This window comes from Balearica regulorum, chromosome 2, assembly GCF_011004875.1.
Source record: "Balearica regulorum gibbericeps isolate bBalReg1 chromosome 2, bBalReg1.pri, whole genome shotgun sequence".
NCBI lineage: Eukaryota > Metazoa > Chordata > Aves > Gruiformes > Gruidae > Balearica > Balearica regulorum.
The window spans coordinates 46,016,941-46,041,102 of record NC_046185.1 but is presented as its reverse complement, the minus strand read 5'-3'; the positions used below and the strand labels follow the sequence as shown (position 1 = coordinate 46,041,102).

At 40.2% G+C, this 24,162-nt stretch overlaps 1 long non-coding RNA gene across 1 annotated transcript; it reads left to right on the top strand.

The window, feature by feature from the left end:
* The first annotated feature begins 1,832 nt into the window (after positions 1 to 1,832).
* On the top strand, positions 1,833 to 17,364 carry LOC142600374 (uncharacterized). Its single transcript, XR_012833832.1, has 3 exons — positions 1,833 to 3,110; positions 8,229 to 8,316; positions 12,250 to 17,364. It is a non-coding gene; the product is annotated as an uncharacterized LOC142600374 (long non-coding RNA).
* The last annotated feature ends 6,798 nt before the right edge of the window (positions 17,365 to 24,162 follow it).

Sequence of the window (24,162 nt, the reverse complement as noted above, 5' to 3'; positions counted from 1 at the left end):
CTGTACAGAAAGAATCATCCGAAAAGGTTAAAATTGTTTTTGAATTTAGTGCATTTATGTGGATTGGAAATGATGCTCCATTAGCATGGATGGGCATGCTGTGGCTCTGTTTACTGTCTAAGAAGAAGATGCTTCACCTTACAGTCATTTACCCTCTTAACTATTGCCACTTCTCAATATCCCACTCATTTTGGAATTCCTTAGGCATTGACCATTCCACTGCAATGCCAGTGAGCCTTGGCAAAAGAAAACCCAACCAACCAAATTGGTACCAGTTTTACAAAGCTTTATATCTGAAAGTCATCAGTGGCGGTTACCTGCTGCCTGGTGTGGCCCTGAGTACAGCTATCTAACCCCCCAGCCCCTGTGGCTCGTTGGGTCAGACAGCTGCAGCGAGAATTCCTCTCCAGGCAGCCCAGCATTGCAGACTGCCAAGGCTAATCTCCTGTGTGCTAACCTACAGGGCCTCTGCGTGTGAGAAACATGAAAGTGCGACCACTTTCCAATGAATGATCTAAGGAAAATGACATAAATGAAAATACAGCAGAGTTCGTTCATCTGTAGTTATAAATAACTTCTGTTGTTTGGTCAGCTGGAATCACACAAACATGCTATTGTTAGGACCCGCAAATGTATACATACAGATTTTGAAATGGGACTAACATAGAAAATGAAAGGAATAATTAACCAAATAAATGCTTGGCTCCTATCTTATTCTGGCAGTCTAATAGATAGGTGTATAAAGACCTACAGTGCTATCAATATCTTGACCCTAGGCCTTCATGACACTCCCAGCTTTGCCAGTGGGAAGTGCTGCTTCGATCGACTGACTTCCTGCAGAAAGGCATCAAACCAGGACTTCTGTAAAAGGCAAGCACAGTTCTTCCCCTTCCTTTAGGGGCAGGAGTCTGATTACAGTAGAGGCAGTGGGGCTGAAAAGAGTGGGAACAACTGAAATCATCCTCACAGGAAAAGGGGAAACTAAAAGAGCTTTGCAGCTCAGGTCAGCTTTTCTCTACGCTTCCCCCACCCTTCTTCTGAACAATAGGTCAGCTTGCTATCTCCTTTTCCTTCCTTCCCTTTCCCTCCCTGCAATCCTTGGCCTGGGAACAGGGTGAAGGGGGTTGTTTGTAGTAATACCCACAGCATGCAGGAGGGTGGAGGTCCTTTGTAGCCTTGGCCAGGGAAGGGCTTGGAGGAGACTATGGCCACCAGCTTTCTAGTCTGGGAGGTATGGAGTGAGGAGTATCTCTGAGACACTGCAAAATGGAAGAGCAGTTAAGCAAGCATTGGAAAGCCAAGGGAGTGAGTTAGGGCTGTGTAGTTGGGCCAAGCTGGTAACTGGGTGAGGGAATTGCTGGACGGGGTGATGGACAGGCCTGAGGTGCAGGCTCTACAGTAAACGCTTATCTAGATTGGCATCAACTTTTGATCTGGGGGGACGTCACCTAATGTAATAATTTCAAACATTGCAATAGTATGTTCAAGACTTCTCAGATGTGCTGCACTGTGTTATGCCATATGCGCTAATAAACCTGCGGCCTGTACCTCACCTTGATGAAGCCTTATGTGCCTAGAGGCAAAGAAGACACTCCTCCTCTCTTCGTAAGAACTGAGAGACACAGAGCTGGATGCTGAATAAAAGATAGCTGGGAAATTTAACAAGAACCTGAGGAGACATGAAGGCTGCCTTTTCAGAGAGAGGGGCAAGACAGAGAGAATAAGCAGATCTGACCCCAGGCAATTTCTATTTGTTCTTCTTCCCTTCTGCCTTGTGCGAATATCACTCTGTTCTCTTAATTTTTGGTCTTTCTGCTCTTGCCTTGCAGACCTGTGGAGTGGGAAGTCGAGCAGGCAGCCCAGAGGCACCACAGCCAGAAAAGAAACAGGAGGAGGATGTGGAAATAATTGGAAATCCCTGGGTTCCAGAAAGTCAGCAGAGAACATGCCAGCACCCTTAAGCTAAGGAGGGACCTGGGAGAGGGTGCAGTTTGCATATTTGGAGGGAGAGAGGGAAGTGCACGTTAATAAGACAGCGTGAAGGTCTGTGAACTGCAGCAGAGGCATTCTAGGTGGGAACCACACCCTGTCTCTAATTCCCTCATCTAATCTGGCTGCAGCAGAAGCCCACACAGAAACTCTTTTTCAATCCCCCTTACTGTCAGCCGGCTCCATGCTGCTTTTGGGCTCTGCAAATGGCCAAAATGCAAAGCACGGGTGGTTTGTGCATGCTGTGTTTCGTGGCAGGTTATAAAGCTTTGAAGTCAAAAACCTGTTTTTAAAATGAAATTTCCTCATGTTGTGAACAACAAAGCAGCAAATTTGCTACCTGAAACAGCCCCTGTATCAGTTAAATTATCAAATGCAAACAGCTTATTGGAGTAATTCAGAAAAAAACCCCCACAACTTCTTAAGAAACAGGCTATGCATTTGAAAGATTTCTATTCTGCTCCCTGGAGAACAGTGCACAAGAAATACGGATGCTCCCAGCTCTGCTGGCTGCCATGCAGCCTGATGGCTTCTGTCACACTCTGGCAGTGGTGGAGTGATATGCTCTAGGCTGAGCAGAAGAGTTTAGCTTGCTCTGCAGGGCACTTGGTTGGAGCAGGGAAGCTTCTTATCAGCCCAGGACTTCAACAGGTTATTTCATATGTCAGTCCAGCCAGTCCAGAGGGAGTGGAATTCACCCCCAAATGCCCCTTCCTGGAAAGGCCTCTGAAAGGGGAGGGGACTTCCCAACTTTACAGTACTGCCAAAATGTAGTACTTCTGCAAACCATTGCAAAAGAAATACATTGTAGGACCATACACAGTTCCTTGGGATACTCCTCTGGGAAAAAATAGGATAATTTCTTTAATCAGGCATTGTGGCTGGGGCAGGGAGAACCAGGGAGCCGCAGGACCCCTTTTTCACATATTTGTCTGCCTGTCCTTCGAGGCTGTGTAGGATGGGGGAATCCATCCTCCACTAATGTGCCACTGTAGGCTTAGACAGAGCCCAATGAACCATTCTGTTTGCCCTCAGGCTCCTTCAACTCACTTGAAAGCCAGCAACAGAGCCACTCTTCGTCTCCCGCGTGGAAGCTGCTCAGCAGGAGAAACAGGGAAGAGGTAGCAGCTGCTTAGAGCTCTCCCCATTTGCATCGGAGCTGCTTGCTGGCTCTGAGGTGCAGGGAGGGGGAAAGGGTGATGGGAGGCAGCTGGGGAATGTGATGCCCTCTACATCCTTCCTGTAGTGACAAGCCTTATTCAAACACTTCAGTTTAAAAAGCTCAGAGTGCAGCTTGAGGAGAATGCTTTTAATTCATAATCAAATATGGGGCAATAACAGATGGATAAAACAAACAAACGTGGGGGAGGATGAGGTACGTACTCAAACATTCTGGAGTGTATTCTGGGAAGAAGACACCCTCTTTCTACGTGTTATTTCTGATTCAAGGAAGTCTATGGGCAGGTGAACTTTGGGACCTTCTTCACTGTGCGCAGAAGGCACTGCAGGAAGGAGCACCTCTTTTTTTTTCCCCCAGTATGGAAACAGTTCTCATGTCCTTGCTTGCTTTGAAGCTTTTCCTATCCCTGCTGTATTACTCCTCTCCTTACATGAGGAAACCGAGCAAGTAGCTTGGCTTTCTGACCAGCACTAATACTACTCTGTCACTTTGCCAGGAGATGCAGCCTGTTGAGTGGAGCACTGGCACAGCAACCCCAACATGCATTAGCGCTCTGCAGGCCTCATTGTATTACACTCCTCACGGTCACTGCTCTGCAAGCTCTGCATGGGGCTATTCTCTCTGCTTGTGCACAGTGTTACCACCGTGCCTGCAGCCAACTCCATTGTTTTGCTGGTGATGATAATACATAGGTTTTTCCAGCAAAGAAAGTCTCCAGGCAAGCTGGGAGGCTTCTTAAAGCACATCGGGTTGGTTGCCAGACAAAGAGCAGAGCGCTTGAGGAGTCTGTAATGATTTATCGTCTTAATGTGCCTGGGTTTCTATTGCTCAGGACTGCATGCAAGATTTAAAACCTGCAGCAGACTCAAGGACATTGATAATGCAGTAGCACTGAATGGAGGATCTAAGGAAAGCTTTTAAAGTGAACTTTCTCAGTTCAATCTTGTTAATTAGTACGAGGTTATTGAACAGGGCGGAAGGATCTTTGCAGTCAGTAGGCCTATGCAATAATCAGTAAAGAACAGCGTCGTCTTAAAAATGGTGTTTTAACACTTCACAGGGAAATGGCCCATATATTTTAATAGAGGAATTCCCCTTCTACTGCCTGTGCAATCAGAGATCTCTGACCTTTAATTTGTCTTCAGATGTGATCAGTGTCTGCCACCTGCCAGCCAGTCACAGATGCAGTATCATGCCAGCAGTGAGGTAAAGGACAGAACAAAGTGTAGTCAGTTTGAGGAAATGGTAGTATAGATTTCAAATCAACAGCAGTAGTTTAATTCTAGAAACCATGACAAAACGCTTTTTATTTTTTCCCCTGAGTTCAGTCTTGGAACCTTGTTTTGAAAGCAGAACATTTTCTTGGCATGCCTCTGCTGATTTCTTAAATGTGCCAGTGGAGGAAACATCATGCTTCTGTGTCTTCAGCTTCTTTGTAATAAGATCCAGTTAAACAACTTAAAGACATTAAAAATTCATTAGAGCATTTCAATGTTGCAGTCAATGAGACCTGTTGTTTATCAAAGCATTTCCAGCCAAATAAAATGTGGGTTTTTTTAAAGCATATAGTAGAAGACATTCGTTCAGAGTGCTTTGTATAAAATTGACTTTATATTTATATGTAAATCATTTTTACACTTCTCTAATGCAGCAGTAGGCACTGTTAGGTAACAGGGCAGATTTGTGAGAATACATCTCAGCTTCAACTGCCGAAGTTACCTTTAGGTCAAACAGCATGGGTGAATTACACCACAGTACTGGGGTGGTGCTCAGCAATAAAATAAGTTAATTGCAAACGCTTCATTATTATCTTCATTGTGAAGCGTTTTTAGAGTATCTAGACCTCTTCAAATGAAAAGACAGTGAGCCAAATTCTGCTCTGATTTTCTACTGGTGTCTCAAAAAGAAGAACTTGGGTGATCCATATAAACTACTATAGCAATAATTATTCTGATACTTACTTCTGACACAACTAGAAACGCTGGAACCTTTGGATAAATTGAGATTGTATTGTCAAGGCAAATGTGCCACAAGAAAATAACGTAAATCTCATTTTGAGTAGACTGAATTGTGTTCTATATAGGTTTCTGGAGCAGTAGCAGGTTAACTGATATTTAATTCTTGTTCAGTCAAATGGAATTTGACCAATACAAGTGCTGAAATAGCTGATGCAGTTTCTTGTCATCCAGCAACTTGCACAAGTTTAACTTCGAAAGCTACTAGCATGGAAACAGCTCTGTAGCTGTTCAGGGTGATTTCAGTTCTACGTCTCAGTGTAGTTACTGAGAATGCTAGCTGGGAATCTGAAGTTAACTGTGATGTCCTGTTACAATGAAAATTGAGCCTCTGCATTAGATTTGTATGACCTTTCACAGGAATCTAGATTGGAGGTGACAGAAAACCTGACAATTGAGTTAAGACTCAGGCTGGTGAGGAAAAATCACATGAGGCTTGCTGTGATTCCCATCAATCTAAATACAGTGGTCTCTGATATTCTTGTTTGAAGGATTATGTTATTTTTCTAAACCTATTTGAAAGGGAAATGGACATTTATACTTGGATGACTGGGGACCCATTTGAATTTATGAGATTTCAGTATTTTAAGATTTAAATGAGGATTTAAAATGTATGCTTATCTTCTGATATAAAATCTGTGGTTAAACACAGAACATAATGTTTCTCCAGATGTTTACATACATGAGCCAAACTGAGAAGATGACTGTCAAATAATTTGATACCAGGCTTGGGAGAAAACCTTGGCTGAAATCTTTCCTGAGCTGTGAATCTTTAAAAAGAGTGATCTTAAGTGTATCTTATTTTTCAAGGAAAGTCTGAAAAGACTTTGTAGTCTTACAAGGACATACTTTATATACACATATTAAATATGTCCTCTTAAAGTTCCTAAGAAAGATGCATAAATACAGAGTACAACTTTCAATAGCGTGATTTATCCCCAGTAGAACATGCTCAGTTCTCTACAATTTTTTCTTGCATTCAGAGTTATTCTTGTCAAAAGTACTGAAGCTTCCAAAGCTTCCTTTTCTTGTAAAGATGTGCCTGACCTTATCTTCTGTAATGGGCTCTATTTTGGCTAACACTCTATTTACATAGGAATGCAAGCATAATTAAATGCTGACAGCAAGAGGTCTATTTGGGTGGAATTTGAATGAATATCTTATAGCAATGTGGTTAACAAACCTTATAAAAATAAAAAAGAGAAGCTGCACCCTCACACACTGGGCAGTGTTAGTAGAGGAGGGTTATAATGTCCTGGAGTGGAGGTATGTAAACAAAGAGGTGGCAGTGTTAGGTCTGTGGTGAGCTAGACTTGACAGCAACATAAACAGCATAAAGAAGCCTTCTAAACAAAATTTCCAGCTGATCAGTGGAGCCGACCCACCACAGGCCTTCAGAGCTGCTGAGAAGGCGAGACGCATTTCTAGAGGATGCCTGTGTGTTCCCAGCAGTAGGGCAGGCAGGGGAGACGTGTTGAGAGGTAATATTCAGTCATGGGGGCTGCGAACAGGTGTGACCCCCAAAGGCAGGATGGACCTGGAAGCTGTAGAGGGCTGGCACATCAAAGGGGTCTTAGCAGCACTAGGTCTTTGGCTGCCCCAAATGTCAGAAAAGGGAGAAGTGGCCCCATTAAGAAGTTAAATTAGCAAAAGATCAGGCTTCCTGTCAGGCAAAAAGCAAGCAAGTGAAATCCTGACCCCACTAAAATCTGTAAGGGTGAAACAGTTGATTTCAGAGAATGGTAAAATACTGGCTTATTGACTGCAAACTACCCATTCTTTTGGCTAAGTCTCTCTAGCCCAAGCAGTTTGTGTGGTTTGTGAGGCCACAGAGAGGGATGGATACCTCTCTGTCTGGCTTTCTCCTTTTCTAATTTCTCCCCTTGCCTGTTCTGTTGGAGTAAAAAACCTATTTGTGTTCTTGAAGTCACACACAGATGCTTAAGAGCAGTGCTGTGTGAAGGAAGTACTGGTTTGTGCAGTATTGTGTCTCTTCCTAAGGAAGGAGAGTGGGCCTACTTCTTTTTTATGCCACTGGGCATGAAAAGTAGCGCTAAGAACTAAGTGTGATACGAACTGTCCTGAACACATGCAGCTGTTGCGTTTGATTGTGATGAGTGGTGGAAAAGCATGTCATATCTTCCCTTAAGAATGTGTTTATTGGCTGAAATGCTACATCTGAACTTAGCGCTTTATACTAGTAAGCTTAAATAGGGAATATATGTATTTCTATAGCAAATACCTAGATAAGTGGTTATTTTTGCTTTTGCTCTTGTTAGTATACTTAGTCACTGTTGCCAATGTTTTAAAGTCTATCTGTATAAAGTTGGGCATGTACATCCATATTTCAACTTACGAAGAAGTGGTCTCATTTTCCTAAGTACTGAGAGACTAAGAGACTTCTTGAAAAATGATTGTATGAGCATCAGGTGAGGTGTTGACATGATTGAATGCCGATAGATGCGATCTCCTCTGCTGCAAAAGGAATTGCCGATATAGAAACCAGCTCCGTTCCAGGCTCCGTTCCAGAAACTGTATAGGTGCATTGATGCAGTGCTGAGTTGAAGCTATTAAGACATGATTTTTGTCTACACAGATATGTCTTTATAGAAGTGTCTTCACATAACAGTGAGGCCTACCTACATTGAGATATCTGCACTGGAGAATCTAGCTTTGTCTCACATATTTAAAATAGGAATCTCAGTCCTGAATTAAGTGGTGCCCAGAGAAGTAAAATGCAGGCAAGTCTCCTGACACCTAATGTGCTGTGGTTCAGCAGCAATAGCTTCTTACTGAGTGACACCTGGGTCGAGAACAGAAGATGTAGAAACTGTTTTCAGAAAATTGTTAGCTTAGGGTATTTAATGTTTCTTTCTAGGTACAATTATACCTACTATATATTTAGTGAAGTATTTAAAAGCATATTTTCTATCACTGCTTTTATTTGGATTATAGTGCCACGGATTAAATTCAGGAGATGATACAAGCTTGTCCTTTCTTTGTAGTTGACTGATAGCAGTAATTTGTCACTGTTTCCATCACAGGCCACGTGATTAAGATCAGAGTCAAGAACTCGGCTGTGCAGATCTCAGCCACTGGGACCACTGCTGTGCACTGAGATAACCAAAAAAGGTAGGGACTGAAAGAAGACAGTGCAATTTGAAATTAATCAAGAAGTAACAACTCCCTTTTGTAGGCTGTGGTTGGGAATTCTCAGCTGAGCTGAGTGTGCCAATGGCTGAATCACAGTTGCTGGCCTGTTCGCTCTCTGACCTAACGCTGTGCTATTCTCACAGCTGCCGAGTTGCTGATAAATCCTCGGCAGCCTAAAACCTTAGGTTGCCTGAGGTTAACGGAGCACTGACAGTTTGCACCAGTTGAAGATCTGTCCTTGGGTGTCTGAACCCTACAGGGAGCGTTCTTTTCTAATGAGCAAGATGTTTGGGGGAACTGCAGGGACTGTGATCTGAGGATACTGGGGTGAGATCTGTGCCGCAGCCTGACAGAAAATGACAGCCAAGACCCAAATGCTAGTTCCTTTGGTAGCAGCTAACACATTTCCTGACTGCCGTGTTGTCCATGTAACTTGAAAAGAATTTTGAATGAATCCGTGGCAGAATAAGCTAGTAAATGAGATCATGGGAGAGGCTTTTTTTCCTTGATGATCAACCGTTGTCTTGTCTGGTGGTAATACACACACAACAGCCACAAGTACTGATATAGCTTATCGTCGCCAACGTTTGCTGGATCCCAGGCTCTCGTTTCCATGGGCCAGTGAAGTGCAAAGGCCACACTGGTGTTCAGAGGAAGAATAGACATGCTGAAAGGAAACCAGTGTTTCTCCCTTCCCGCTTGGGCTTTTGCAGTGGTTCTGAAAATAATTTAAGCTCTCTGTAGAATATTTCAGTTAATCCTTAGAGAGCAATAATAAACGTCTAGGAAAAGGACGTGAAGGAAAAGATAGGACGTTTTCAGTCAGGATGGCTGTACGTGGTAGGAAGATCTGCTTCTGATTAACATGCCAAGAAAGTACTTAGGTTGAAAGAGAATTTTACTAGACACTTTTAAAGGAAACTGTTTAGAAAAATGTCATGTACTGACCTCTGAGAAAGATCTGCAGAATCAGTATTTCCTTCCAGTTCACTGAGGTTTCTACCTTTCTTCTCTGTCATGCACTCAATAGCAATAATAATAATAGCAATACTTTCAGTGCTGCAACACTCTCTACTTCAAAGCACTTCACAAACACTGGACTAGATTCAGTCTGGTCTTCTATGGATATAAACTTTGTGTGAAATCCTGGCTCCGTTATAGGGAATGGCAAATTTCCCACTGACTTCAGTGGGGTTGTGATTTCACTCACTCCTTGTCGAAGAATTTGGGCAAAGCAAACCTTCTGAACGAGGTGAATGTGACAGCTGAAGGGAGACAAAACCTCTCTTCGTTGCAGCGGAACACATAAATTCTCAAAATGGAGGACAGGCACATCCAGACTGTAGGGGAATGACAGAGGGAAGAAAGCCTAACCATTCATCTCCCAGTGTGCTTCCCTTTCCTGTTTCTTTTCTCCTAGGTCAAGTGTTAGGTCGATTCCTGCTTTTGGTGAGCCTTCAAGTTTATAAGTCTCTCACATTTATGTGACTGTGGAGAAATAGCTGCTTGAATCACTAGCTTGGTTGATAACCTTAGTTTTCCAGTACTTTTGCTTCGCATTGCTATTTGCAGTTGTTCACATCAGAACAGTAAGGGTTTATGCCCCTTTACAGGGGCAAATCAGTCAGGAGTCAGACCCCTGCTCATTTGCATGATCAAATGTGTTTTATTTTTTAACACTTAGAATGCTGCAAGTATCTTGAATATTTTTAGTGGTTTTCTACCATCGCTGAGTTAAGACAGCCTTTAAGGTCTTTTTGGGCCAAAACCGCTGTTTTATATTGCACTGAAGTATATTTAGAGATTGCAAAATGTTAAGTGCTTATTTTGTATGAATAAACACTGCTTTCAATGATTCACAATCCCAAAGAAATTACTAACCATATACAAAGCTGAAGAGAAGGCATAGCACTGAATATCCAAACTGAACAACGAGGAAGATATTAAGAAATACAAATTGCTTTAACAATGAGTTGAAAAATTGAGCGATGTCAGCCTGAAACCTCAGGCTCTGTACCTGAAATCCTTATTCAGGGTAGAACTTGTATCATGTTCCCATCTGCCTTTGCTTTTGACTGATCCAACTGAGCCTTTCTACCCTCCTGGGTATATAAACCCCATCTGTCCAACAGTGTTGGTTACCTGAGCTGCTCCCTTTTTCAGCTTCCAGTTGGTACCTCCTGTACATGCCAAAGAGCACTCTTGACATCTTGGGCTTGTTTTTGTTTCTGCTCTTCCATGTGTGTATCTTATTACATGGAAGTATGCTGAGAGGTAGTTTGCTGGGTAAAAATGTGATGAAAACTGAAGGAGGACTTCAGGTTTTGACCACAGTTCTCCAGTCTTTTTGCTACATATAAGGCTTTACGGCACAACCAGAAAGGAATGTGGAAACAAGCTGAAAAGTAAGCTGCTCTTCTCCTCCTCAGGTCTAAATTCATAATTTCTCTGTGTATTTTGGAAAAGCTGCTTTCCAAATTTAAGCTTCACAGACGTAGCTGTGGCCTTGTATTTGCCTTCTGTGCCTCATCACTAGGAGCAGCTGAACTAGTTTAAATTCTCAACAGCAATGAGAAATTCACCAGAGACGATAAATCATAGACATCATGAACTTCTGACTAGTGTGAAGTCATTCAGAAATATATTTCCCAGCAGATCTCTGCAGTCTGTGGTATTCCCATCAGGTGATTAATCCTCTGTCAGGGTGCAAAATGTATTGTAATACAGAAAGAGAAGGAAATACAGCAGATAAGGAATACAACATTGCTTATGTTTCTAAAGTTTTTGGGTGATAGAAATAGACTGCAATCAGTTGCAATATCTTGCATTGCATGCCTTTTAAAAACTCTAAATGATGACTGAGGTGATAAAATACTCTGAAGTATAGATGTGTGAACACATGTAGGTGTCTGTAGATGTAAAGAATAAAAATGAAAATCACTGCATAGCTTTCCTGACTGGCTTAAAATACATATTTTTAGATAGGTCTAAGCTTTTTCATTTTTTATTTTTTAGGCTGGGAAAATTGTCCTTGTTGTGTAAGAGGGAGGTATAATATTTGAAATTGTCTGTTACAGTGATTACTGTCACTGTTGCACTCATAGGAAAACTTGGCAGCATTGGACAGTACCAGATGCCCAAAGGTTATGAGTTTATGGCTAGAAGTGGAGAGGAGCACAGGTGTATAAACCCAGGAGTAGAGAACAACTCAACTAACAGGAATTATGAATAAATACAAGAAAGAAGAGTGGTTTGGTGGTGTTAGGGTTAAAGCTGTGGTTTTTCTGTTGCAGAGCTTGAATAGATTTTGACTGAAATAAGGAATCTAAAAGAAAAGTGTGGATCCCCTTAAATACGTTTCTCCTGAACAACTCCAAATGTTGCATTATATGCCATTTGGCCTGACTGGCACTGTCTGAATGGGCAGGGTGGTGGGGGGAATGATGTTCAGAGCTGCTGGTCCATTAGAGAAGCATGCTGATCTCTCTACCTCAAAGAAGCAACAAATGGAAGGTTACCAGCTTTTGGCTTCAGTCCTTATCACTTCTTGAATGCTTAAAAGGAAGAGAGTGCCATGCAATCAGAGCTGAAATTTCATTAAAGGCATTGAACAGATTGGGTGGCTCTCATTGACACCTGTGCAAATTTGGATTTGGTCCACGAAGACTAACTGTGCACTGGTGGAACTGAGCTTGGTGTCTTATGCGTGGCCAGAGTCTGGCAGCAGCGGCGGGTGAGCTGCTCTCAGGAAATGGGGCATGTGTTTCTCTCCTCAGATCTGCATGCTAAGTGCTAGGCCTGGCCTGACAGATGTTAGAGTGCCTCTGAGTAAGCAGGGAAATTATATACAAAAGTTTCCTATTACGGCTGGAATAAACAATTTCTTAACTTTTGTGTATGCTTGTCTTTCAGGGAGGCACAGTGCTCTCACTCTGTAATACTGCTGATTGATTGCCACAGTGTTATGGATCCCAGCTCGTCTGGAACGCGCGAGAAACTCCTTTTCATACTACTACGCTGACTTCTCAAAAAAAGTTTTAAGTGCTTCATAAGCATAAATTAATTCAGCCAAACAGGATTTCTGTGATGTGGGAAAATGTGTGATACCTAGCTGACACCACTTACTTGACTTGCTTCATATTACAAACTGAATCAGTGATGCAGATAAGAACCAAACTCAGGATCCTTATTTCTGTTCCCCTTGCCTTGTACAGTAAATGCAGACAAGGCAAACTCCCAATGCTCAACAGAACAAGTGGCTGGATTGTGGCTAGTGCTCCTTTGCATAATAGTACAAAAGCAATTCCTTCTGTGAATTCCCTTCAAAAACTAGCTTTAATGAGGGGAAAATGCTCTAAAAACTCACTGTTATAAATGTAGCACAGATCCTTTTCTGCTCTGTTTTGTTTGTTTGTTTGTTTTTGTTGTTCCTATAACAGTGAGTGGCTTTAACATTTAGAATCTGGATTCTGACTTAGGTGACTAGGTTAGCTGGCTAGTCTTTAGATTTGGTTCCCTCTGGAGTCAACAGACAGGTGTGTATCTAGGAGGTTCTTCCAGAGGATGATTCAGAGCAGAAGTCAGGTGCTCAGATTAGAGCTGACTGAGTGCCTGAAGCCTTGACACTCTTGTTCCCTCATTGCAATAGGTGGAGCTGGGATTCATCTGACACTACAGTATAAAAGCAGTGAAATACCATATGATAGAGGAAAGATCAAAAGGGGATTATCCCTATGATATGCCTGTACATCTGTGAGGGCTCTAAGCAGTAGGGAAAAATGTATAGTGGAGACATCTATGTTACAGGCAACCTTCTGGTTCAATTCCCTGCACTGAGCACGATTCAGAAAGTATACATTAGTTTTCGAGGGCTGATTACAATTGTCAGTTTTGCATTAATAATGGGGCAACCTGTTGTCATCCCCTCCCCCCTCCCCTTATGTAAAACCTGCTGCCAGACAGTAAATTTGCCAGTCAGGGAGGCTAAATGCGTGTGAATGTTATCTGAGGTATCTTGAATATCTTTTTAAAAGACAAGACAATGACATTTCTCCATACAAGTTCCAACATGACTCTTTCCCATGTTGCAAAGAACCGTCAAATTGAATAACAGGTACAGTGAAAGCACTTCTTTCCCAAACTATTCAAATGAGCATCACCTTAAATAAACAGAACCTGGCTAAGGGTTACATGAAAGATTTGTCATAGCAAGAAGTAATATTTGAATGATAATATCTCTTAATTTATTCATTATTTAAAGTTACTCTTTTAAATAGACCTAGAGGAGTCTTTCCCAGGTAACCCCTGAGATAAAGTTATCAGACTCCGGCTCTCATCTACACTGCATCCTACTGTAAATAATGCTTTTGCACATGCTATCTCCTACCAGCACTGATTGCAGTAACTCTTTGGCTCCCGGCAGAAGTAGTTGGGGGTGTGGTAAAGCCAGGATGCAGCAAACATGATTCATACAAAAAGCCTCAGACCTTGGACTGGTTGTAAGGGATTCCCACGTTTATTATGTGGGAAAGTGTTGAACATATTGTATAAATTATACAATAGAGCTGAAAGATTGGGATTTCCCTGAGTTAGTCAGTTGGTTACTACATGGGATTTAGACCATCATTAGAAGAAAATAAAAATCTTTCTTATTATAGACAGCAAGACATCATTCAGAATACTTTTTAATTAAGAGAATCCCATAGAAATGAGAAAGTGATGCAGAAATTGGTGCAACAATTGATTCACTTTTGCAAATAACCACAACTTCTGTAAGGAAATGGCTTGATACTTTTTTTTTTCTTTTTTTTCCCTTGAAAGCAGGGTCTCTCTAGCTATTACATTGACAGAAGATGTGACCTTTTTTTTGTGGTATTCAGGGCACTTATGTTGCCTGGCTGAGACTACTTTAGTCATCTGTTAAGGTGCAGTTTGGAGGAACCCAGATTCCTCATACTGCCGATGCAGAGAAGTCAGGCATGATTCAGAGAAGCCAAGCTAAATGCCTAAAGGAGTTTGAAGGAGATGGTGTGAATACCACCTGTGTTTCTACTCTGAACCTCATTTTTCAGTAATTTGTAGTTTTACTGTAAAATTTCTCTTGGAGCTCAAACTTTGCACACATGAAGTCAAAGAGACTTGTAACAGCCACCAATTTGTAACAGCTGAGGATCTGGCCCAGGATCTGTAATTTTGTTTTTAATAGCTATTTGGAAGAGATTATTTTACAACTTGTTCTAATATGTACATTCCCAGTAGACTGCTCAGGTAATTACTTGGGCTGCAGTTCAAATATTCCACAGTTTGAAATATCCTTGCAGAAAAATCTATTTTTCTGTGTACAGAGGGTATAGAACAGTCACTTCTTTGGCATGTGTAGCTATTCCTTTGCAAACAAATCCAAGGTCTTAGGTGTACAAATGAGTGAACATGCAAATATTTTCAGGGTGTATTTAGGGATATATTTGGAAATTCATACCTTTACACAGCAAAAAGTTGGTATATGGCAACACACTAGATTATACAGAATAAAAAATGAAGAAGTGATCATGAAAAAGAAGTATAACATTGGAGAAAGGTCTTAGATGCCACCTTGAGTGCTGCTGACTTTCTCATTAGCATATATAGAAGATACTACTTTTCTACCTATGACTTTCTCTTATGTTCACAGGACAGTAGAAGTTAGTTTAAATTCCTATGTTATATTTATCTATATATTTATATTATGTATCTCTATGATTAATAAAAAAATTAAAGATCTCTGAGCCACAACAAATTAAAGTGATATTTTAAACAAGGTGCTCAAGGCTGATAATTTGGTGCTTTAAAGATCCTCCCTGCATAGATGTGAAATTATTCTGAACTGCGCACAGTGGATGCATAGGACAGCTTCATAAGTTAATTTTCCCAGGTTAGAGTCTTGACAAACTGCCTCCGTTTGTATTGTGAAATGTATTTGCTGGGTGTATTTCTCAGCCCTGCTCCTGATTTCCCATGGAACCCTGCCCTTTCTATTAGAGGTGAATAATTAGATTACTGGGTTTAATGTTATTATGCAGCTTGCCAAGGTTTGGTACGCTATCACTTGCTAGAAGGTGTTCTTGGTCACCCTAACGATTCTAAGGCAGGACGGAGTCTTTATTTTCCCTTGGGAATCAACCTCAGGGTGGCGTCACTCAGTCAATGCATGACTTTTCTTTCAGGGTTTAACAAGCCTCACCAAAGACTAAATGGTGTATTGTAAAACCAGACCTGCAAAGTCTCACACACCTAACAAATGAGTCCCACTCCTTTTTGCTTAAGGAAAAATTAAAACAAAGAAAAAAAAAAAGTTCTCGCCTAAAGGGATTTCTCAGTGCTATGAGGAAAAAATCAAGTCAAACAAATCATCTTTCTCATACCTAGAGACTCAGTGACATTATCTTTTGCATGACACTGTGCTTTGGTGGTAGTGATTAAATGGGGTTCAGCAGGCTAAGCCCTGTCTGAGAAGGTCTGTGTTTCAGAGAAAGGACTTTTTGTGAAGGATGGGTTATTTGGCTTGCTAGCAGTTTCAAAAAACTGAATGAAAAGGGGTCGGACAAGATTTTCAGGAAGATTTTTTTTACTATTTGATAAATAACTTCAAGACAATTTCAAAATAAATTTTTCTTTATAAATGTTTCTTTTGAAACATTGTTAAGGTGCTTAAATAGTTAAACAGTATTGATACTTCAAATGTTTTAAAATTACCTTATTTTCCCTCTACACAAAATAATGGGGTAAAATGGCTGCACATTACATGGCATATTTCAACACCTCTATTCCAAAAAGGGACTGTAGCTGCAAATTTTGTCTAGCTCCAGTTAGAATGACCTGAATTTAATACTGTCTCAGAGGGCCAGTTGGGAATAGGTTTTTTTGGTACATTTTGTGCTTTTACATGCTACAGGGCACATATGAGTGCTCTAGAGAGAAGTTTAAACTGGCACTAAAGAAATTCACTGTGAAATCAGGAGCATCTTTGAAGTGAATGGCTGCTGCAAGTTACAATATCAGTGCTTTGTCTTTATTCCACATTCATTTAATCTAAATATACTATAATGAGCATCCTCCTAACCTGAAATATTTAACCTCTAAGAACCCTTTGTAGATACAGCATTACCTTTTCATTTCACACACATAAACTTTTTCTCTCTAATTGGGTCACCCCCTCTCCTCCCACACACCCCCCACAACCTGCATGGGGGCATCCACTTTTAAATAATAAGACACATAATTAGCCATTAATACATGGAGGGTTAATGAGTAGGTATAATCTTATTAACCTAATGGAAGTTACAGGTGTAACTTGTAAGCAGCCCTAGGCTGCCAAAGAGTGCAAAGGAGTTATTGCTATCTTTAAATAAAAGTTAAATAAACATGATTCATATCTCATTTTTCTTCATGTAACTTGGCATTCCAGAAAGTTTTATGATTTTGGCTGAGATGATTAGTTGCTGCAAGCACAAGGCTAGGAGGTTTGTCCTATCTGAAATTTCTAGCAAAACTGATGCTGTTGATAGACTTTTCCTATGAGACCCATAGACAGTATGTTTTCCTTCAGATATTGTAACTTTTGGTTGTTATTTTCTAATAATTTGAATGGAAAAATAAAATTTGGAATAATATCTATAAATTTCTAATTCAAGATCATGGGGAAAATTCTTGCTGTATTTTAGTGCACTAGCAAATTTAAATGAATGTGACTTTCTGTGAAATGTTGTGTCCGGTTGTTGCTATCATCATATATATCGTCTATAGTATTGTACTTAGTTGCTGTGATCTCAGGAACCACTTGTCTGTACCCCGGTTTGGTTTGGAGCCAGCACTTTCTCTGGCTTTACAATGCAAGTATTAACATCCACAAATACGAGTGTTAATGAAAAGCTGTTCATTTGCAATTGCAATTAACTAGCGAGCTTCTAAATGAAAGTGACCTCAGACACAAACACTACACATACAAGGTACTTATTCTTCATATTTGTGGCACATTTTTTTTTTATAGATAACTTTTCATGCTTGCTTTAAAAAAAAATTTCTTTGCAGTTCCTTAAGTAATTTGATTGCATTTATTGACCAGAATATTTCCCTGTGATAGCCAAAGGCACAGTATGTTTAAATGTTCATTAACTTCCATTAATTAATTAAATACATTTCATTAACATATTATTGAGTGAGGGGTTTTCATTATATTACAAAAGGATTCTTAGTCCTATATTTCTTTTCTTAGAATGCCTCAGAGCTTTTTTTTATTATTATTATTAAATGCTACTTCATTGGCAATTATAATTTTTATCACGAAAATGCTGTGCATTTACCAGATTTTTCAACAGCATCTCACTTTTTTGAAGAAGCAGTGCATAATGTAGCATGCTAGACCTTTGATGTTCTTTGGAAAATGAATAGTGACTGGAGGGCAACTCCATCTAGCTCTGGGTTACTCAGGTCTCGTGGGAGAAAAGTTAAGTCCTATTCTGTCTCCTACCAGCTGGGAACCTGCTGCTTCCCTCCCTCTGCCTTCTCAGCGTGCTTCACCTGCCCGCTTGCCAATCCCTGTCTCTTCAGAGAGGCCGTGGAGCAGCAGATAGGAGGTGGAGCAGCCCAGCAGCGAGCGGAGCTGGAAGTTTGCTGGCAGGGCTCTCTGAATTGCTGTAAGCACTGAAGCTGGCAAGGGGTGAGGGTGAAGCAGGTGAAAGGGTGTAGTCACTTAAAAAGAAGAAGGGACGGGTGGAGAACAGGAGTGGGAAAAGGGGTGAAGACAGTTAATTTATCAGGGGTGGTTAAGAGATGGTATTCACGAGTATATTCTTCTGCCTTCGAGCTTAATTGCTCAATGATCCTTGATTTCCTTAGAGCTGTCTGACAATCCCAGTGAAAGATTGCCAGAGATTTCTGTTCAGACTGTTAGGATGGGCGCCTCTTTCTCAAACCTCCTTTGCTATGTACTTTGTTTTTGTGTTCAGATATCGCTGTGTCTAGGCACAGCAAAGTCACATAGCATTTGTCTGTCCCTATCACTGATTTGTTTGCAAATGTACATATAAATCTATCGCCCAGTGTAGTACATAATTGGTGTACCTATTTCATGACTAAAGAAGCAGAAGAGTTAAAAGCTGTATTTTCAAATGTGACTTCAGTATCCGAAGAGCTACATTTCCAGTCAAATTCAGGACACATGGAGAGCTCTTGGGTACAATGATGTCAATGGGTGTTTTCCAGTGAATACAGGAATACAAGACTGGAGGAGACCTCTATGGCAACAGCCCTCTGCTGTCACAGGCAACCACTCCACAGAGCATTTTCATGAACCAATCTAGCTACATCTAAAAGTTATGTTAAAATTTTTGCTTTTCCTATCAAAACATTGTATCAGAACTTTCTTCCTGTAATGTTTAGAAGCCTTCCTACAATTCTCACATCATATTGACTTCACGGGGATTATGAAGGTTATCATCTTCAGAGGGGTTGTGCACCTGCAGCTTTCATTGATGACATTTCCAATGGGCTTGTTCCAAAGCTGATAAAAGCAAATCTCCTCATGTTCACTATTGATAGTTTGAACTAAAAAGTGTTCAGATCAGGAGTGAACCCTTGTTAGAAATTCTGTTATGTTACTGATGTCTCCTATGCCTTGATACAGATTCAGAACCCTTAAGATTATAGTCTTAAAATCAAGAGGCATCATGCATATGTAATTTTGACCAGTAAGAACCTATGCTGTTGACATTATCATTCAATAAAATGTGCTGAGTTGAGGGAGATGAATGCATTGTGCAATGCATTAGAATTATCTCTTTCTAATTAATCACTCTTTGTTTGTAATCTCATGAGAAATATTTTTTCAAGTATGGCTGGAAGGAGCATACGGGTGCATCCTTAAGGCTGCCTTAGTATTTTATCTAGTATTTTATTTTATTTAGTTTAAGGCCTTAAACCAAATTTTCCAGGTACGTATTTTTTGTGTCTGTAATCTTAAATCATTGTAACCTAAAACCTGGGTGAATATTAAACAGAAATCCCCTTCTAGCTAAAAATGGAGCTAATTAACTTCTAAAGTTAGAAGCTTAGTTTGCCTCCTTTGGCTTTCTTCCTCCATGGATGCAGACAATGCTGGTTTTGCAGTCTCAGCAGATTTATGTACTGCCCCAGGTTCAGCTTAGACTTTTTCTAACTTCATTTTTTATTTTGTTGTTTAATATTAACAGCTGTACAAATGAGCCATTATTGGGTTCTGATCATGAAAATAACTTGATGCAGGTAAGTAATTTCTATGCATTAGTGTTTGCAGAGTCAGATCTCTGCAACCATTAAACTCAGCCAGAACCATCAGGACAGAGAATACCCATTAATTTCTCTCAATTAAAAGGCTTGATTCTCATTTTCCTTGAGGCTCATTTGCATATTCTTAGACAAGGTATAAAGGAAAATAAAATCTTTAGTGCATTGTACTACTGCTTTATTACTGCTACTGTAATAAAGATTAACTTTAAAATTTAATCTTGTCTGCAAGCTTCAGTGAAAAACAACTTGATCAACACTTCTTTTCTACAAGTTTTCTTCACCATCATCTTCTTTTCTTTTTTTTCTTTTTCCTTTTTTTTTTTAACCTAGCTATTTCTTTCATAAATGATATGGACAGGACTGTCTCAAAAGCCATCTAACTGTATTTCCTGCTCAGAGGATTTTCCCTGAAAAGTTTCCTCAAAGTTAAGATTCAGCATAGCAAGCTCCTTCTTATCTGATGGGAGCTGAGCATTCTCAGTCCTTTCCTGGAGACAGACAGCCCTTCAAGAAGCTGGTCCACGAGCAGAATAGTTGTCTCAGGACCTGGTATGTGAGCATTGCTTAGTTTTATTTTCTTGTCAAATGACCCAGTGAAAGTTAGCTGCAGTTTTCCTACAAGAAAATTACTAGTTTTCTCCTCAGTCTTTATTAGATTTCATTATAAATGCAAAAGAGTATAGTGTCAAACAGCTGTCTTTTTTTTTTAATTAGCAAAACTCACAGTGGTTAGGTGGGATGGAAGTGATCAATAAAAAGAACCCTGGAAGAGATAATTTACTTAAGAGCAAAATGCAAAACAATAAAAAAAGTATTAAAACATATTTTCAGTGGTTATAGATCTGCTTTTCTGTGAGACCGTCAAAGTTGTTCAGCGGAGTGTCTTTCAGCATCTCTATGAGACACAAATTCATTTTTACTGTCATGACTACTCAAAGAGAAGCCAAGGTACAGGGAAGCCCAGCCTCCTATTTTCAAAAACGTCGCTAATTTTGCCTCACACAATTTCACTAGCTTCAGACATATAAGGCTTGATTATCAGTACTACCGAATAAAGCCTGCCTAAAATATGGGAAACAGGAAGGGAAATTACAGAACTTTGAAACACATTTTTACTGTCTCTCGCTCCAAAACATAAGTCATTAAAATTGGCATGTGAAGTCCCATTTCTATTCTTTCCTTCTTTCCAACAATATAAAAGCAGAATTTTAATGTATTAAGATTAGTATAGTATGTTCATTCACTCTAATTTTAAAATTTGTCGGGTGGATATTTCTTACATTGATTTTGAGAAACTGGCTATGGACTCTTTTTCCATCCAAAGTAATAGTTTGCAACAAACCTTTCTTCTAGTGTTATATGTATAGTATTTTTGGGAACGTTAGCAGTTTCTCTCTGAACAATAGGAAGACTGTGTCTTAGAAAGCTCTGGAAAGGATTTAGAGGTCAAAGAAGACAAGTCACTCAACATGAGTTCCCAGTGAGATGTTCTGGGAAAAGACTGATGTGGTCCTTTGATATATAAGAAGGGGAGTTGTGAGTAGCATAAGGAGGTGTTTTTACCTCTATCTGACACTGGGGAGATTAACACTGAAAATACTGCATACTGTTCCTGTCTCTTAGCAATGTTGTTGTAACTATGGTGGTCTAAGGATACAAGGAAGATTTGTAGGAAGGGATACGTTTTGAGGGTTTTTTTTTTTTTTTTGTTGGATCAGCTAACATACTTGGAAAAATATGGCAAAACTGTTGGGCATATGGGCCTTTCTTCACATCATGATATCTGTGTTAGGAAAAATTGGCAATAGTACAGAAGAGAGAACTAAAATTTATTCCAGCCTTGGAAAAAATACAATAGGGTAAGAAAGAGCGGTAACTCAAGGTGTTTGTCATATTAAAAAGGATACTGATTGCATTATTGTCTTCAGTACAGAGCAAATTCTGGGTGCTAGTGGGCACTCTGATTCGGAGACAAAAGTCATACTGAAGAGGAAAAGAAAGACATCATGAGGAAGAGAGCAACAAATGCAAATAAGTAAGAAATAAGGCACAATTGTTTAGAAAAAAAAAGATGGAAGTAGCCATGCTGTGTGTATGCGTGCATGCACGTACATGCACAGGTGCCTCCAATAACTTTTGCACTTGTTTCTCTGTAGCCACTCTGGGGGAAGGTCTGAAAAACAGTGATGTTTCTACAGGTTTCATGAAAGTATGTGGGCAGGAATAGGTGAAACCTCTCTTAGAAGAATCCTGACAGAGACCTATAATGAACTGAGGTACTGTCAGGGCTATAATCTGAGTTGTCACATTAGTAAGACACAGAGGATCCACAAGGAGTTGGGGAAAAGACCTTAAAAATGTTCTGTATATGGGAAGAAACTTTAATCAGAGCTCACAGCTTGTTAGGCATCGAAGTCAATCAACCATGAAACACGAATCCATAGGGGACTAAGCTTTATTAGTCCCAAGCCTACATTAGTTGTGTAATACTTAGGGTGATTAGCTGTTGGGATAAACTTCCAAGGGAGAAGTGGGTTTGCCATCTTTTGAAGTCTTTGGATGTCTTTTTTGGAAGACAGTGAAACACAAGTAATTGGGTTAACAACAGGAGTAAGTGAATGCAATTGTAGGGCCTTTATAATAGAGAAGCAGAGGCCAGATGATCTAATGATTTCTTCTGGCCATAAAAATCTATGAATCCATGAATTATAAATGCAAAGCACCTCAGACGAGCCTTGTAAGGAATTGGCACGATGCGATCCAGCTAATTAACTATATAGCTACTGCCAAACGTTTGTGTACGTACAGGTGAAAGCACCCCAGCTTGGCTACCGCGTTAACGTGCTCTGCTCTAACATCTTTCATTGTTGTCAGTGGAATGTTAATAGATGGCGGCAGCACAACAGGGGTGAGGACGGACAACTGGGAAAAGTTTAAGATAATGTCATCAGAACTGAGTGCTGTCACAGTATAATGGTCTCCTGCTGGTACCTAAATGCAGAGGAACTCACGGAAAATTAAACATCAAGGCATGTTCATTTGCAAAGCTGGAGATACGGATCCTATGGCAATCTCCTGTTACAATGGGCTTATTTCTGCTTTACTAAATGGATCTGGAAGCAGTGGACCAATATTTGCAATTTTTTTCCCTATGTGGCCAGAAGCCAGGTGTACTTTGCTGTGTACTTCATTTAGACGGAGGAGCATTTATCTACTAAATTAAAGATTAAAAAGCATAGATTCAGAATGGATTCTGATTCTGCTGTTAATTCTGCTCCTGCTTATGATCTCCTCTAGCTCCTGGGTCAGGGGCACTTTCGATGTCAGCTGCAGAATAGGCATTTTAATTTGAAAGTACCCAGCCAGCTACTACTACTTACTTGATAGATAATAGCTTATTAAGACGCAGTATCTCAGCAGCTTGGGTTGTGTGTCCTTACATAAGACATACTGCATTGCAGGCCCAGGTATTGTGCCAAAAGTTTAATGAAAATAAACCTGGAGTTTCTCTGTAGACTTTAGAGGAAGTAGGACAAGGCCCTGAATTTCCCTCTCTGTATAGGAAAGACATAGTATTTTATTGTGAGAATTCGTTAGGACATGCTAAAAGAATATATAGAGAAAGGTGGTATTTGTATATATTCATATGACTCCAGCAACCAGTACTTCAAGAAAAATACTAATTATTGTAAGAGCCAAGCACAGGACGACCATGAGATTTGGCAAGGCTGCTTCACAATTAATAATGTATGACAGGTTCAGTAACTAGCAGCAGCTACTTGTTATTCTTTTCTTAGCAATGAAACCATGTTACATTTGTATTTGGTTTTCATAAATATCTAAGCTTGTGAGTATCTGGATCTAGGATTTTGGCTTGGATTCAATTATAATTTGGATGTTATCTGACTAGCTGAAGCCTTTTTAATCTGTATCATTTAATACAGGGCAGCCACCTAGCATAAATACTCCTGTGTGACTGCTGGCATTTCGGTAAAGCGTTTTTAATCCCTACATATTTTTCAAGACTTGCCTATACTCATCCTTTAATAAGTTCACATTAAGCCAGCAATTTCACCAAACTTTTTGAAGAGGTTTTCTGAGGAAAACATGTTTCTCTTTTAATAGGTTTTTGAATTTCTTTTAATCAACAATGAATGATTTAACAAAGTTGTCACACACGGATCACCTCTGAGAGGTAATGCAGGATTAATTTCTCTGATGAATATTTCCTCAGTCTTTCCATAAATTTTAGCAGGTTTGCTGCATTGGTCAGAATACAGCTTTACGCTTTCACATTTTCTAGGTGGCTTTTTTTTTTCCCCCACTGGGTTTTCTGATATTATGTAGTGCTGGAAGTGGAAAAGTTTGATGGAACAGTAGCCTTTCAGTGTGACACATCATATGTAATCTTTCACCATTGTCCTTTGTCCTGCAACAGCTGACAGAGAGAGTACCTGCACAGCACATGATGTTTTCCAGACACCGGTGAAAACCTGATGTTATTTCTCAAGAATGCAGCCGCTA